Below are 16,879 nucleotides of genomic sequence, written 5' to 3' on the forward strand. Positions count from 1 at the left end.
CCATCTCCCCTCACCTTCTCAGTCTTGAGGGACACAGCAGAAGAAGAAGGGGCTAAGAGGGGTTCCAGTCTTTTCCACTTCTCCCTCTGTGGTTCTTGGGGTTCCCCTCAACTAAAGCAGATGACCTTAAACCACCTAGTCTTAGATTCATTTCAACCCCAGAAATACGGTTTTGAGTACCAGTGCATGCATGAACACCCAGACACAATCACACACATGAATGTATACGTGTACACACCAGACATAAGCACATATACACATAAACATACAGATGAGCACACATGTGCATCTATGAAAATATGAACACACAAAGATGTGCATACAAAAACGCTCAGAGATGCATACAAGCATACACCTGTGCAGTCACAGAAACATGCACTCACATACATGCATGCACAAATGCATAAACACATATGAGCACAACTATGTGCATGAACACATGCCTGTACATGTACACATATGTATGTAATTGTGCATACACAGACATATAAGCACTCTCTCTCTCACACACACACACACACACACATCAGCACGCTCACATGCACACATAGTATACTGATTAGTTTTATCAACTTGACACAGCCTTTGTTATCTGAGGAGACTTTACCTGAGGAGGTCATTGCCTCCATCAGATTGGCCTATGGGCATGTCTGGATGTCTGGGGCGGTGGATTTTCATGACTGTTGATTGATGTGGACTATGTTACTCCTGGGCAGGGTTGCACTTGGGCTGGTGGTCCTGGGTGCTGTATAAGAAAGCAGGCTGAAGGGCTGGAGAGTCAGCTTGGTGGTTAAGAGCACTGGATGCTCTTCCAGAGGATCTGGGTTTGGTTCTCAGCACCCACACAGTGGCTCACAACTGTCCTAACTCCAGTTCCAGAGAATTTGATACCCTCTTCTGGAATTCTCAGACACCAGGCATGCATTTGGTGCACAAATATACATGAAAGCAAAATATCCATATTCATAATATGTATCTATTTTTAAAATTATTTTTTATTTTAAAAAGTATTTTAAATATATAAATAATAAATACTCAATAAATTATGTATCATATATTTATTAGTTATTATTTATATATTTTAAATAATTTTTAAATAAAAACAAAATATATTTGATATTATTTATATATTAAATGTAAATAATGTGTTATTTATTTATACATATATTGTGTGTATATACTTTATGAATGTATACATTTTTTCTCTTGAGCTTCTCTAATACTTTGTTGTAGAAAATTGAGCAAGGAAGTTCTCAGCCTTTCCTTAAAAGAAAATGGAATCTTGCCACGGCATCACAAGTCTAATTATGCTTCAGAGAAGGCTAAGGCAGTAGGATTGGCATAAGTTCAAGGCAGTCAAAGCTACATAGTGAGACCCCATCTAAAGCTAAACAAAACAAAGAGAGAAAGAGGAAGAGAAAAAGAAAGTTTGAGTCAGGCATAGCTTTGGTAAAAATGTATTTTGTTTTGTTTTATTACTACGTAGCCCTGGCTGGCCTTGAACTCACAGAGATCCACCTGCCTCGGGCTCCCAAATGCTGGGATTAAAGGTGTGTGCCACCACTGCCTGTCTACACACTGGTAAAAGTGTAAACATCACAAGAGTGAGTGTAGAATAGCCTGGCCTCAGCACCAGTCTCCAGAAGCAGCATGGCCACAGCTGGCCACACACTCTCCCTATGTCTAAATCCTCTGCTGCCACCTCCTCCCACTTCCACGCACAGGCGCCTTAACCACAGAACCTTTTACTTCTCAACGGCACACTTGTTCGACTTTTGGCTCTCCCATCTCTCACACCCAATATTCCAGCAAACACTGAGGCAAGTCTTTAGGCTGCCCCCTAGGTAGGCTTTCAGTAACCCCTCCTTTGGACCCTGGCTCCACCCAGCGTGCTCCCTCCAGCCTGGGGCGTCAGGCCCAGAGGAGAGCACTGTGGGCTTTGTCATCATGACAGACACAGGACATTATTGGAGGGAAGGCTTTTTCAACTCATGGTTTCAGGGTTTCAAGGTTTTCGGTCAGTGGTGGGCTGACCACCAGGCTGGCTAGCCTGAGGCGGTGAGGCAGAGCAGTATTGCCGTGTCCTGAGCATGTGGCAGGAGAGGCTGCAGAGAGCGCAGAGAGGGGGTCATCCTGACCAGAGACATCTCAGTGATGGATTTCCCCTAGCTGGTCCCACCTTCAACGTGTGAGCTTTGCAGGGGACACTCTATCCAAACCACAGCAGGCGTGATGAACTCTCAGCTCGTCTCTGCATTCTCACAGCTACCATCAGACGAGCAGGAAAAATGTCTAGATTTCATTTCACATGTACATGAAAACCCCCAAGAAAATAAGAACCCAAAGTCCAATTCTTCACTTAGTAGTGAAGTGGATTGATAATTAACATGTGTCCAGAGGCCTAGGGAGGGACCCTTTTTTTTTCATATACATAAAGCCTCTTAAAAACCCAAACTGGCCTAAAAGTCCCTTTAGAGCCCAGATTGGCCTCAGATTTGTGGTCTCCCTGCCCCTTTCTCCAGAGTATTGGAAATACAGGCACACTCACCACAGCCGGATGAAGGGAGCTGTCTTAACAAGGTCAGTTTGTAGAGATATTTCCCAGCCTCAGGCCTATTCCTTGTAGCAAGAATGTTTCTTCTCTCCCATATAAGGAGAAAAGGTGACCTCAGAGGTCCTTCCCTATCTGCAGGCTTTCAAGTGCCTTTTGTTCCACAAAATCCTCTCCCACAGTGGCATTTTTGGGGCCGGATGGTTCTGCTGCTCCTCCCTTAAATGAGATAATATGCCTTGCTTTAGGAGATGGTTATTACTATGATTTTACAAATGCGGAAACTGAGGCTCAGAGAGGCCTAGATCTCCCACTCTTGCTAGCAGGGGCTTCAGGAACTGGATTTCTAGCTGACTGCTGACTGTTCAGGGTACCTGTCCCCACCCTCTACATCTGTATCCATCCCAAACAAAGAGAAGCCATCCTAAACAAGCTATAAGGTGTTCTCAAACTGTCCCCGAAGAGGAAACTTGCCAGAGTTCGGCAATCCACCCTGGCTTTCGTGTCCTGTTCCACACGTTGACTGTATACCAGGCCCTCCTGAAGGACTCAGTTTCCCCAGATGTCTAATAACTTTCTGGGATCCCTACTTCAGGAGACACACACACATACACACATGCACACGGCACGGTATGAGGCTGATTGGGACAAGATGGAGGCCTCAACCCAGAGCTTCTCCTACTGACCCCAGGCTTCCCTGGAAACTTGGGAGAGGGTGTGGTGTGGACAGGCCTGCTGGGTGAGAGCAGATTTGGAAGGAGGCTCAGGAAGGGTGTGAGGGAGGGTGGGCCTCTGAGGCACAGTTGTGATCACACAGGAAGCGTGCCTGCAGCTTCGGCAAGTGGTACCAGTCAGGGCAGGGCAGCCTCTTCAAAGGCCACTTCACGGCTGCCTCATCTTTTAGCCAGGTGTGAGCCGGCAGCTTGCCTTTGCATGAGCCCTTCCCCCTATTCCCTTATAAGGCAGCTCACCAGCCTGTATAGTGGGCAAGGGAGGCAAGGAGGCCAAACCCTAGTTGTCTCCAGAACTGGAGGATCAAGTGGATAACCTGCATTCACAAGCCCAGCTGGCCAGAGCTTGTCTCCTCAGCTTCCCTCCCCCCCCCCCCGAAGGAAGAAGGGGCAGACAGGGGCCTGATGACTCACTCACCCAGGAGCCATCCTCCCATCCCGCTCCCAGACCTGGCCCAGCCCAGTCCACTCCTATACTACAGGCTAATGACCATCTTTTCATGCGTGGGAGGGAGGGGTCTCGGCTTCCTTCCCCAAGCCCTGCTCAGGGCTGCCTGCTCCGTGATAGAGAGCCCTTCCTGAAGGCAGACAGCCCGCAGGGGACCGGGGTCACTCTCTTCTGCTTCCTGAGGCTTCTCACCTGCTCTCGCCCAGTCCCAGGGGAATGGCACGATCATTTGTTCGTCCCTTCCTTGGACAGTTTGGGTCCTGCCTGCAGTTATCCGCTCCTACAAAGGCTAATTCGTGAAGCAACGACAAATTCCATTCCACTCCGTACAGGCCAGGGCTTCATTCCTTTGGCTCGGTTATCTCTCTTCCCGTAGAGCCCACGAGGCAGCACTTCAAGGATTTAATGTCCGTTCCCAGAGCCCACTAATTCTAGGTTCTCTTCACCCAACAAGGCTTTCGACAGGCTGGGGTGTAGTTCAGAATGTACTATGGACAGGGCATTGGACTTCGCCCCAGGACCACATACACTAAAATGATAGCCTTTTAATGTCTAGGCCAGTGACCTCTGGTAACATTCCTGCGTCTCTGTTCCTACGCGTGATGTTGAGAAGGGAGCCCATTGCTCCTGTGGAGGCCAGGCCGGCAGGAAGGTGACACTGAAATCCCACCTAAAGTCTTGCCACCTGAACACAGGAGAAAACGGTCCCTCTTGAAGAGGTCACTAGCCTGCAGGGTACAGGCCTCCCTTGGTAGGAGCATGAAACTCGGTGTTCAGTCCCAGTGTCGCTTGAGGGTCCATGGAAGCTGCATTCACACTCTCCTCTGAAACACGCATCTGTTCCATCACTCTGTGTGACACCAGCAGCCTAACAACGACCCAGGAGCCACAGGCTAGGCCATCTGAAAGCTGTCAGGAAGAGTCCTCACACCAGTGCAGGGTTCATGCCTGCTGTCTGGGTTCGTATTCTCACCCGAGACAGATCCAGGAGCATGGACTGTCAGCGAACAAGCTCTAGGCCAAGGCCCAGAAAAGGTCAGTGGCTTCCCCAGGATCACACAGTCAGCCTGAACAGCCACGTCAATGTTCTTACCTACTTAGGGCCTCCAAAAGGCCTGAGTGTGGGGCTGGAATCCCAGGATCTCAGAGAAAAGGGATGGACTTCTGGCCGTGGCCTGTCCAAAGGATGCAGACTCCTGTACTTGGCAGGAGCATACACCCGGGGGACAGACAGCATGTGGCCTGGGGTGGAGGGAGCAGGGTGTGGACCCCATCTGTGGAGTGAGTGTTACATCCAAGCTCAAATTTGTCAATCCTAAAATTTCCAGGGAATTCCTGCTCCCTAAAACCTCTCCACTTGGATCACTGACTCCTTTCCTTGGTGAAGCTTTTTCTAGAGAGACTCTGGATGTCACCCTCACAGTCTCCCTTCCCAAAGTTCCATGTGTAGACCCTGCTGGGAGATGTTCCTCAGTGTACTCACAAGACTGTGCAAGCTGCAGACTGGAGCCCCGAACTCAGCTCACTCCTTCCCCAGCCTTCCTTGACGAGAGGTCCACACACCAGAAACCAGGAGCTGTCCTTTGCCTCCCCACCTGCTCTGTGGCTTCACGACATCCCACCGTCTCAAATCTTTGTGGCCAGAGGGAGTCCAGCACTCCCGTTGCCATCTAGGGAGGGGTCTTGATCGAGTTTGTTTTCTATGTTAGTTAAAGAAGCAGGGAAATCTTGGGTGCACCAGGTCAGGGAAACCACAGATACAGCAGACAGAGACAACCAATATAAATAAAGGCTTTTATTAGGGGTGAGGACACAGACACACAGTCTCTCTCTCACACACACGCAGACACACACACATACACACACACACACACGTGTGGCTAGGGACACAAAGACCCTCTGCAGAGTTAAAGAGGGTTTGGAAGCCAAAACCAGGTTTTTGAGGGCTGGGAGGTTTTAAGGGTCTTTGACGGTCTTTCTCCCCTAAAGAGAACAGTTTTAGCAGACAGAGAAGCTGATAGGCTCACAACTGTGGAGAAAACACATCCTAGTCTCTGCTCACAGGCCCTTAGTCTTTTGTCTCTGGTCAAAAGGAGAAGAAGAAGCCAAAGTTTACCATCTTTATCTTCTTTATTTTGGACCCTTCTTTCTGTCGTCTGCCTATCGGGGATTCATCTAACTCCTACTGTCTCCCCCTACCTCTGTTCAGAGTGGCATCAGGCCAAAGCTGGCTACTAGGAATCACCCAAGGAGCCTGGTGTGTTAGGGAATACCTGTAATTCCAGTTCAGGAGCATTCAGAGTTCTAGGCCAGCCTGGCCAGCTCCCAGCAGCTTTTCTCAGGTTGTGGTAGCAAGGGGGGAGATAAATTAAGAAAGCTAGACAGGTGGTGGCACATGCCTTTAATGCCAGCACTAGGGAGGCAGAGGCAGGTCAGTCTCTGAGTTCAAAGCCAGCCTGGTTTACAGAGTGAACTCTAGGACAGTCAGCATCACACAGAGAAACCCTGCCTCAAACAACAACAACAACAAAGATACAAAAGTCACTTTTAAGTCATTCCCCAAGCCAACTAATTTTACCCCAAAGGGCAAGCAAGCTGTCTGGGTGGGGACAGGATTGGGAGCTGGAGAGGGGCTTTGGGGGCAGGTGGTGACCTTCTGCAGGCTGGGCTAGGCTGGTGGCACAGTACTCTGGAGGTAGCAGTGAGGATGGTGGCAAGTTCAAGTCCAGCTTGGGCTCCGGCTATTCCTCAGCTGTTGGAATGCTTACCTAGAGGGACAAAGCCCTGGATTTGGTCCCCAGCACTGTGTAAATCTGGTATGATTGGTGAGTGCCTATAGGAAGAGAGAGAGAGAGAGACAGAGAGAGAGAGAGAGAGAGAGAGAGAGAGAGAGAGAGAGACAGAGACAGAGACAGAGAGACAGAGAGAAAGAGAGAGAGAAACATCAACAAATCAACAAGTTTTCTCTCATGTAAGTTATAAATTCACAGGGCTGGAGAGCTGGCTTAGGGGGGTAAGGACACTGACTGCTCTTCCAGAGGTAATGAGTTCAATTCCCAGAACCCACATGGCAGTTCACAACCATCTATAGTGGGATCTGATGCCATCTTCTGACATAAAGAAGAAGACATACAAGCAGATAGAGTACTCATATATATATAAAATAAAGAAATAATCTTAAAAAAATACTAAGTGACAAATTCCCAAGAGCTTTAAGCACCCCTTTGTCCCTGGGCTTCCAGGCTCTACAGTTCAGTGACTAGATTCTGTTCAGTTCTAGACTTAGTTCTAGACTCCCAGCTCAGCGCCACACCCAATATGCACTAAATGAGGAAGAAAACAAGACACGCTTGACAACTTTACTGGCAGCCTGATTTCTAGGGCACGCCTGTCTCTCTTACCAGACTGCGTGCCCCAGAGTTCACTCTGGTGACCCAAGGAGACCCACATCAGCCCCTCCTCCAGGGGTTCTCTGGACTGCTCCCGAGGCCAGCTCTCTTTCTAGGGGATTTCAAGCCCCATATAAGTATCTTATCGGGGAGTCAGATGATCTCAGCGTCCTCCCCTGCCCCCACCCAGTGTCACTTCCTTATTTTGGCAGCAACTCACTCCGCTGAGGATCTGTTTCACTTTCCACTGTTTCCTGTGTTTTGTGTGGCTCCTGCTGAGCCCAGCTCTGGAAGATGATTCTCTTGGTGGTGAAGACAGTCCTCACTTGTCTAAAGGCTAGCCGCCAGGTCCTGGAGCACACTCACTGTTTTCGTTCTTGATTTTTTTTTTTTTTCTTTTTAGAGACAGGGCATTTTTGTATAGGCTTGTTTATCCTGGAACTCACTTGTAGACCAGGCTGGCCTCGAACTCACAGAGATCCGCCTTCCTCTGCCTCTCCACCACCACTAGGCTTGGCACACTCACCTTTGTAAAACTGTCCAGGATAGGAGATTCTCTATCCTCTCTGGATCAGAAGGCCAATTCCTGATCCAATATCCTCCTATTCTCTAACCTCAATCTGCATGTTTTAAGGATTTCCAGATTTAGAAAACAAAAATACAGGACAAATTACTCAGATTTGAGTTTTAGGGAGACAGTAAAAATTCTGGTTCAACATCTCCCCTTCTATGTCAGAATAGATAAAAGTGGGCTTAAAAGCGTAGCCTGGTAGGAAAGCAACGTGGACTTGGCCCCCTATTAGATCCCCAGCAACCATCAAAAACTATTTAGAGTCTGTGGAGGCAGCTCAGCCAGTAGGAATGCTTGCTTCTCAAGCATCATGGTCTGAGTTCAAATGCCGGGCACGTATATAAAAAGCTGGATGCACCTGTGAGGTCCTGGAACACCAGAACTGGGTGAGGCAGGAGGATTGCCGGGGTTTGCTGGCTGCCAGCCTACCTCCAGATTCATTGAGAATCCTGTTTTAAGGGAACAGGGCAGAGAGCAATAGACAAGACACCACTGTCCTCTGGTCTCCACATACACATGGGCATGCACATTCATCCACCCATACCATACACACATATGTACCAGAAAAAAAAAACCAACAAAAACAACAACAACAAGAAAAAATCACAAGTCATTAGTAAGAGGAGTAGCAGCGTTATTTCCTTTCTTTCTCTCTCTTCTTGGTCATTTCCAACCCCAAGTGTGTGTGTGTGTGTGTGTGTGTGTGTGTATGTGTGTGTGTGTGTGTGTGTGTGTGTGTGTATGTGTGTGTGTGTGTGTGTGTGTGTGTGTTTGGCAGTGTGTGTCTGTGTACCATGTGAGAGCCTGGTGCCCTTGGAGGCCAGAAGAGGGCCTGATTGCCTGGAGCAAGAGTTACAGACAGCTGTGAGTTACAGTGTGTGTGTGTGTGTGCTAGGAACTGAACCTGGGTCCTCTGCAAGAACAACAAGTCTTCCTGGCTGAGCCATCCCTCAAGCCCCATACTTTGTATAATTATGTGGATGTTCTCTTTCTTTTGACAAACAGGCTTTTACTTTGTAAGCCAAGCTGGCCTCAAACTTTTGATCTTCATGTCCGTCTCTCCCAAATGCCGGGATTACAAGCCATACACTGTCAAGTCAGGCTCTATTCTTATTCTTATTCTTATTCTTATTCTTATTATTATTATTATTATTATTGTTACTATTATTTTAAAGACAGAGTCTCACGTAATCCAGGCTGACCTTGAATTTGTTTTGTAACAAGGCTGTCCTTGAACTTCCTGTCTTCCTTCCTTTTCCTCCCAAGTGCTGGGATTACAGCTGTGTTCCCTGAGAAATGTGAGCGGCTTTGTTTCTTGAGATGGAACCCAGGGCCTTGTGTCTACTAGGCAAGCACTCTTCAGGGTCAGCTCCACTGGGTCTGTTTTTGCAACCTCACACTTCAGTAGCTTTGAGTCTATATTTATATTATTGTGTAGAGTTCATTGCATCTCCTATATTTAGAGCTGACTATAATATCGTGTATGATGGGGCCTCTGGAAAACTCTAGGGAATGAGAATGGAAAAGACAAGTGATTTCCTTCCTTCCTTCCGTCCTTCCTTCCTTCCTTCCTTCCTTCCTTCCGTCCTTCCTTCCTTTCTTCCTTCCATTCTTCCGTCCTTCCTTCCTTCCTTCCTTCCATTCTTCCTTCCTTCCTTCTGTCTGTCCTTCCTTCCATTCTTCCTTCCTTCCTTCCGTCCTTCCTTCCTTCCTTCCTTCCTTCCATTCTTCCTTCCTTCCGTCCTTCCTTCCTTCCTTCCTTCCTTCCTTCCTTCCATTCTTCCTTCCTTCTGTCCTTCCTTCCTTCCTTCCATTCTTCCTTCCTTCCTTCCTTCCTTCCTTCCTTCCATTCTTCCTTCCTTCCTTCCGTCCGTCCTTCCTTCCATTCTTCCTTCCTTCCGTCCGTCCTTCCTTCCTTCCATTCTTCCTTCCTTCCTTCCGTCCGTCCTTCCTTCCATTCTTCCTTCCTTCCTTCCGTCCGTCCTTCCTTCCTTCCTTCCATTCTTCCTTCCTTCCTTCCTTCCTTCCATTCTTCCTTCCTTCCTTCCTTCCTTCCTTCCATTCTTCCTTCCTTCCGTCCTTCCTTCCTTCCTTCCATTCTTCCTTCCTTCCTTCCTTCCTTCCATTCTTCCTTCCATTCTTCCTTCCTTCCATTCTTCCTTCCTTCCTTCCTTCCTTCCTTCCTTCCATTCTTCCTTCCTTCCTTCCTTCCTTCCATTCTTCCTTCCTTCCTTCCTTCCTTCCTTCCTTCCATTCTTCCTTCCTTCCGTCCTTCCTTCCTTCCATTCTTCCTTCCTTCCTTCCTTCCTTCCTTCCGTCTGTCCTTCCTTCCTTCCTTCCATCCATCCTTTCTTCCTTCCTTCCTTCCTTCCATTCTTCCTTCCTTCCTTCCTTCCTTCCATTCTTCCTTCCTTCCGTCCTTCCTTCCTTCCATTCTTCCTTCCTTCCTTCCTTCCTTCCATTCTTCCTTCCTTCCGTCCTTCCTTCCTTCCATTCTTCCTTCCTTCCTTCCGTCCTTCCTTCCTTCCTTCCTTCCTTCCTTCCTTCCTTCCTTCCTTCCTTCCTTCCTTCTTCTTCCTTTCATTCTTCCTTCCATTCTTCCTTCCTTCCTTCCTTCCTTCTTCCCTTCCCTTCTTCCTTCCTTCCTTCCCTTCCTTCCTTCTTCCTTCCTTCCATATTCTTCCTGTCCTAGACCTTCCGTCGCTTCCATTCTCCCTTCCTTAGCTTCTCCTTCCCATTTCCTATCTTCCATTCTTCCTTCCTTCCTTCCATTCTTCCTTCCTTCCTTCCTTCCTTCCTTCCTTCCTTCCTTCCATTCTTCCTTCCTTCCTTCCTTCCTTCCTTCCTTCCATTCTTCCTTCCTTCCTTTCATTCTTCCTTCCTTCCTTCCTTCCTTCCGTCCTTCCTTCCTTCCTTCCTTCCTTCCTTTCCCTCCTCCTCCTCCTTTTTTGTTTGTTATCTGTGGTGCTAAGGGTTGAACCCAGGACCCCTACACAAGCTAGGTAAGTCCTACAATGACTTTTACATTCTAGGTAAAGAAACTTTGACTATGTGTGCACTCCAAAATGATTCCCTGACCCACACTTGGAAAGCAATAGCGACACAATGCCAGCGATTTCCTTGGCACTTGATATTTTTTTGTTCCTTAAATTAATCTGGAATGGGGATGCCATGATTCCACGCGCGCACAGTTTGACGTGAGTACGAAAGGGTTCTGAGTTTTGAGGTAACTGGTGAGAACATGGGGAGGCCGAGGCAGGAGCTTGTCTAGAGCTACAGTGGGGAGGGAGAAACTGATCAAGGTGCCTGGTCATGGGACACAGAGGGTAGGTGATCCAGTTTGATTCAGCTGGGGAGGAGGAGAGGGCTCTACTCTGTTGACATATCACCTGCCAAGTGTCTTCGTGTGCAGCCCTCTTTAATTCTTACGGCAACACTACGGGTTTGAGAGGACTGGGAAAGTGACTCGAAGTGTTGTAGCAGCTTTGTGAAGGATCTAAGATAGTCAGGCCTTTTAGGCAGCAAGAACAAAAGAGAATAGTCACAACAGCAGGGGCCAGTAGAGCTTGCTGCTTTGCTACCCACCCAGAACGTCTGACAAGGAAGGAATTAGCCTACTCTACCCACTCCTGTCTGGCATCGTCTGTTACAGCCTTCATGGGCATGTCCTGCAATGGCAGTCGCCAAGGGAAAGCCAGGTGACACGGTTGCAAGGGAGGGCGCAGGACTGTCAGGTGTCCTCACCTGTCACCTACTAGGCTGTGGGGCTTAGCATCCAGACAGGGCAGCTCATTCCTCCACTGACTTACCCAGCACTGCATCCACACAGTGGCCCCCTACAGCCACAGATCTGAGTATCTCACAGCACGCCCTGCCTCTGACCTCCACCCTCAGCGCCTACCTCTGCATTGTTAATAATCGTCCTTGTAGGTGTTGCTTTATAGCTTTGGTTCTATCTCATATAAATTCATGGAGGGAGGGGACCGCTTCTGTATTTTCTATGGCATCAGTAACAATAGTCTGGCCTCAGGAATTGTTGATGGATTGATTCATTAGGTAACAAGTTTTCACTTGTTTCTCTGTCAGATTCCCTTTTATAAGGGGCCGGGCTGGCTGATGGAGGACGCCCTTCGCAGCGCACTTACCGCTGCGCGCTTACCTGGTACCTGGTCTCACTGCTTAGGCTGGCTGCTGTGATGTCTTATTACAAAGCACTCTCACACGCTGGCTCCTTTCATCCTTGCAACACGATGGGTGTGAGGGGACTGTGAAAGTGGCTCTGACTCACTTGACATGCTTTGTGGAAGAAAGGAGGCGCTAACAAAGACGTCGTCATGGTGGCATTCAACAGTGTGCGGCTAACCTTAGTGCTGTGCCAGGGATTTGAGTGACCCTCCGGGGCTGGCACTACCGCTCAGGGCTAGCTCTTCTCAGCAGGGAGGGCTTCAGGCTGTTCAGGTGAGACTTCCCATTGAATGTGGGTTTCCTCTGAATGAATGCCCCTGCCTGTGGATGTAACTTCAAATATTGATTTAGTCTGGCCACTGTTACATTGTTCACGATAAATAAGCGGATTGACTTCTCGCTTCCCATCCACTCGTTACCTGGAGTTTTGGGTAAGCCCAAGTCTGTCTCCACGGCCTTTGGCAAGTAGGTTGTTGGTCAGCAAAGTTTCAAGGTGAGCCTGCCCAGACACGACGCAGAGCCAGCTCCTCCTAAGCACCACCTTGCATCTTCCATAGGACTGGGCGCCAGGCTGGGAGACAGAGCAAGCTGGGAACCCCTTTGCAATGAGGAGCTCCTGGCAGTGGCTGGACTGCTTCCCAGCATGAGGCTGCACAAAGCAGGGTGGCCATGAGCAGTGGCAGCCAGAAGTCCCAGCCTGAGCTGGGTTCACACTCCAGCCCAGGAGCTTTGAAGGATGACTGCCCCCTCCGTCTGAGTGGAGCTTCTGTGGTCAGCTCCACTGCAGGAGCTGAGCACCCACACACAGCCTAGAATCCAGGGCAGAGCAGTCAAGAGAGAGAGACACGAGGAGGTGGGAGGCGGGATAGGAATTCTGCTGACTGGATCCTGACCTCCACAGACATACACAATTGAGCGCTTCTATCAGGAAATGGGGGCTTAGCCTCTGGAGCTGGGAAAACCCTGGCTAACCACGTGTGTTTACAAGGGAAGCTGAATCAGACGGGTCAATCTTCTAAAATGCTCTGCTATTTCTAGAATCCCATCCCACCAGGGCCAGCGGCCTCCTTCCTCTTCCCAGGAAATCCCTGGCAGGGAGAGAGCAGAGGCCAAGACGGCCCTTTTTGAAGAGGAAAACTAAAGAGTTGATGTCCATTTATGGACTAGAAGCCCCTCCTCCGTTAAGATGACTCATTTTCCCGGCTTGTCCTAAATGCCTCAGACAGGATGAGAAGAATTTTGAGGTGGGAATAGCTCAGGAAGGGAGCAGGATTTGGGAGAAGGAAGACTGAGGAGGTGTTCAGATCCAAAAGGAGATAGAGAAAGCTTGTGTCCCAGAGAGGGAGGCTCCCGTTCCTCCAGAGACCCTCAAGCGAGTGCTTGTCAACCTTGTCAGCAGGACAGAGTCATGCCCCTTTTCAGTCCTCGGTCCGGGCAGCAGACTATGAGCAGCCTCTCCAGGGGCCTGAAACAGAGAATTCTGAAGCAGCGAGGAGAGCAAAGATGATCTGATATTATTCACTCCCAGCCTCTGTACAGCAACACCTGACCCCACTTTAGGGACCAATGTCCCTAGGGACCCCCAGGCAGAGCCAGGGGGACATTTCCAAAGTTCTGAAGGAATTCGTGAAAACCTTTGAAAATGTGGGATTTCAGGGAAAGAGGAGAGAGCCTTACAAGGTTTATCAGAAGAATGCTGATGTAATCTGTGTCTGCAGCTCTGCAGGCCTCCCCAGAATCATGGCAGACAGCTTGGGAGGCAGCTTATCTTCGGAAAGATCTGCCTACTTTCTTAGCTCCTGTCCTGAGTGGTCCACACACCCCACCTCATCCCAGGTCACTCCCCACCTGCTCCACCTGCAAGCCTTCCCTGCACAAGCTAATGGACTCTCTGCCCTTACTCTTGGCTTCTCTCTGTCACATCCTGAGCGTCCTCTGTCAGGAAAGGCTTGTCCGTTTCCCCTTCAGAATATGCCACCAAATCGGATGGCTTCCAATTTCTGTATTGCTGCAACTCCAGTCCAAGCCCCACCATCTCCTCTAAACTGGCCTCCTGGTAGGTCCCCATCAAACTTTCCACTGCTGGTCTCAGCAAGCAGCTAAACTCTTTTATCTATTTTTATTGATGTGCGTCTGTGTTTGTGTGTGTGTGTGTGTGTGTGTGTGTTCATATGTGGAGGTCAGAGGACAACTTGTGAGAGTCATTCCTCTCCTTTCTACCGTGTGGACGCTTGGGGATCCTACTCAGCAGTCTGGCTCGGTGGCAAGTGCCTTTAATTTCTTAAGTAATCTTGCTTGCTAAAAAGACTCTTTAAAAAAAAAAAAAGTCTGTTAGGCCATTTCAGTCTCTTGCCCAGCGCCTCCCAAGGATTCTCTGTTTCCCCCAGAATAAAAGTCAAAGCCTCAGAATGGCCCACAGGTGCCATGGCTTTTCCTCCTGTGGCTTCTCTTGACGCCCCTCCTTGCTAATCTTTCATTCACTCTACAGCTTCACTGGCTGTTTTGAAACGTAGTTCCATGAGGGAATAGATGTTTTTTTGTCAGTTTTGTTCATAAATGTATCTCTAATGCTAGGAATGGTGGAGAACTGCTCTGCGTACCAGGCTAACATGGGCTACAGACTGAAACCCTGCCTCAGAAACAAAAACAAAACAAAGCACAAATATATTAGAAGGCTCTTAATAAATTGAAAAACAGAGCTCGGTGGGGGGTGTTGTGGTCCTGGGGATGGAACCTAGAGTCTTGCCCATGCCAGGCAAGCATTGTTATATGACTGATCTATAACAGTCCAGTTCCAATAACTACTTGGTAATCGATGAAAAGGCTTAGTGAATAGGACACACTATATAAGAGACTATCAAGCTAAAGCTTGCATTTGGAGGGAGGCTCAGCGGTCAGCTGTGGCCCTGCCCCTGTTCCCCATCCTAATCTGTACCTCCATCCCCACTTCCAGGAACTTAGCCTGCCTGCCATCTGTTATGTGGTTCCTAACACTTCTCCTCTGCTGCTGCTTTAAGAAACACTGGTGCCACTCAGCCAAATCTTTGTCCTTGATCCATCTTGTTCCTCCGTGAAACAATCTGGCTGACAGAGACCAGATTTTCACTCCCAGAACTGAAGGCTGCCTATGTTCTTCTGGGCGAGCGGGGTCTGCAGCTCCTTACCCCGCTAGCTCTGCTGTTCCCCCTCTCACTTTCCCCCTTTGAGAGGGCCCAAGGCAGCTAGTCGGCCAGGACAGAGGGAGACCCAAGTGTCATCTGGGTCTTGAGCCAGGGAGCCAGACCAATGTGTCATGGGAGTTCCCCCCCCTCCCCACGGCCCTGCCCCATGAGGGGGTGTCCACTCAGGAACATCATGATCCCGCCAGCGCCTCAGGAAGAGGTCAGGGCCAGGGAGCATTCAGAAGGCCTTTGTGATCTCCTCGAGCCACCTCCCCCATCCTTGTCTAAGTTGTTCACATTCCGGAAGCACTGATGTGGCACTAAATATTCCTGCAGCTCCAGCCTTGTCCTCTCTCCGCCCCCCACCCCCCCGGGGGCCCGGCGTCATCGCTGAGCCTGCTTTCTGGAATGTTTTTGGTATGAAGTGTCCCAGCAGGTGAGGGAAAGATCTGTGTAGAAGGAATCCACAGCCCAGGTCTAGATTTTTTGGGGGGCTTCCCCACATTCACCCTTTCATCCCACTCGCGACCTATCTCCCAGGGAATTAAGCAGACCACAGGAAGCCAAAGCTCCCCATCACCCAGAAGCCCATCCGGCCTAGCTCCTACATGGATGGTGAGATGCTGTGCCCATTCTGGCCCTCACCCTACAACAAGTCTCCCACCAGGCACAGCTTTCTCCTTGGTCTCCCCCTTTCCTTCTGTCCCTTGCCTCATCTCTCCCATTTCCTGCTTGGGCCTTGTGGAGACCAAGGGAAGGCATTTCCAGGACAGGAACTTTCTTCAGATCTTGTGCCTCACCAAGAGCACAGCACATAACGGAAGTTCCCTGGTATGTGTCACAGAGCCACTAAGCTCCCTGTCCCCAAAGGTGTGACTTCACAGACCTAGTGCTGAAGTTTCTGTTCTGATGACGTTAATTAATCTTTCAAATGTCTGTTTCTTCCGCAAAATGTGAATAAATAACACCAGACCCACAAGGATGCAACAAAGCTATTGGGAGCATGGAAGCTGGCCGTATGCATGGAGGACCTGATGCAGGCTGGGATCCTGACACCGTCTCAGGGGGAGGAGGAGGAGTCATGCCGAGACCTTATCACAAATAAACAAGAATTGGGGTTTGCAGCTTAGTGATAGAATGTTTGCCTAACATAGCTCCAAGCTTGCTCCCAAACATCAAAACCAAATAAATAAAATAAATGGTACCCTCCCAGGGTACACTTCTTTCCTTCATCTAAACTTCCCATCGATGTTTCCTGAACAATTTTCGCTGAGTTTAATTCTTCTGTGCCCCTACGTAGTGCCTGTCCCCAGCCTGACCACAACCCAAGCTGTCTGTCACAATTCAGCTCACAGCACACCCAGGGCTTGCTGCGGGACAGAAACAAGCAGCGCTGTGCACGCCATTGTGGGACGTCCCCTTCTGGCGGATGAAGGCCCAGCCTGTGTTTTTCTGGTGTTTACTCAAGCCTAGCCCAGTCCTGGGACCTCAGGCACATCAGCTGTCACTCAAGCAATTTGTGTGTGTGTGTGTGTGTGTGTGTATACTGTTCTATCTTAACCTCATAATAGACAAGCCCTCCCTGTGTCCCTGTGTCGTCTGTCCCCAACTGTAACCTTTCTCTAGGTATAACGAGGGAGGAGGCGCAGTCTTCATCTGGGAGGACAGGTGGGTTGTCTAGCTGGAAAACTGGAGCCAGCCAGAACTGGAAGGTTAGGGGGTGAATACCAGAGGAGGTCAGGGGTTGGGGGAGGGGAGAGGGCCGGCTTGGAACCGAAGCCAACCAGCTGCTCGCTGCACTTTGTCCTCTGTCCTCCCTCTCAACCAGTCCCGAAGTCCAGCA

This window comes from Arvicola amphibius, chromosome 12, assembly GCF_903992535.2.
Source record: "Arvicola amphibius chromosome 12, mArvAmp1.2, whole genome shotgun sequence".
Classification (NCBI taxonomy): Eukaryota; Metazoa; Chordata; class Mammalia; order Rodentia; family Cricetidae; genus Arvicola; species Arvicola amphibius.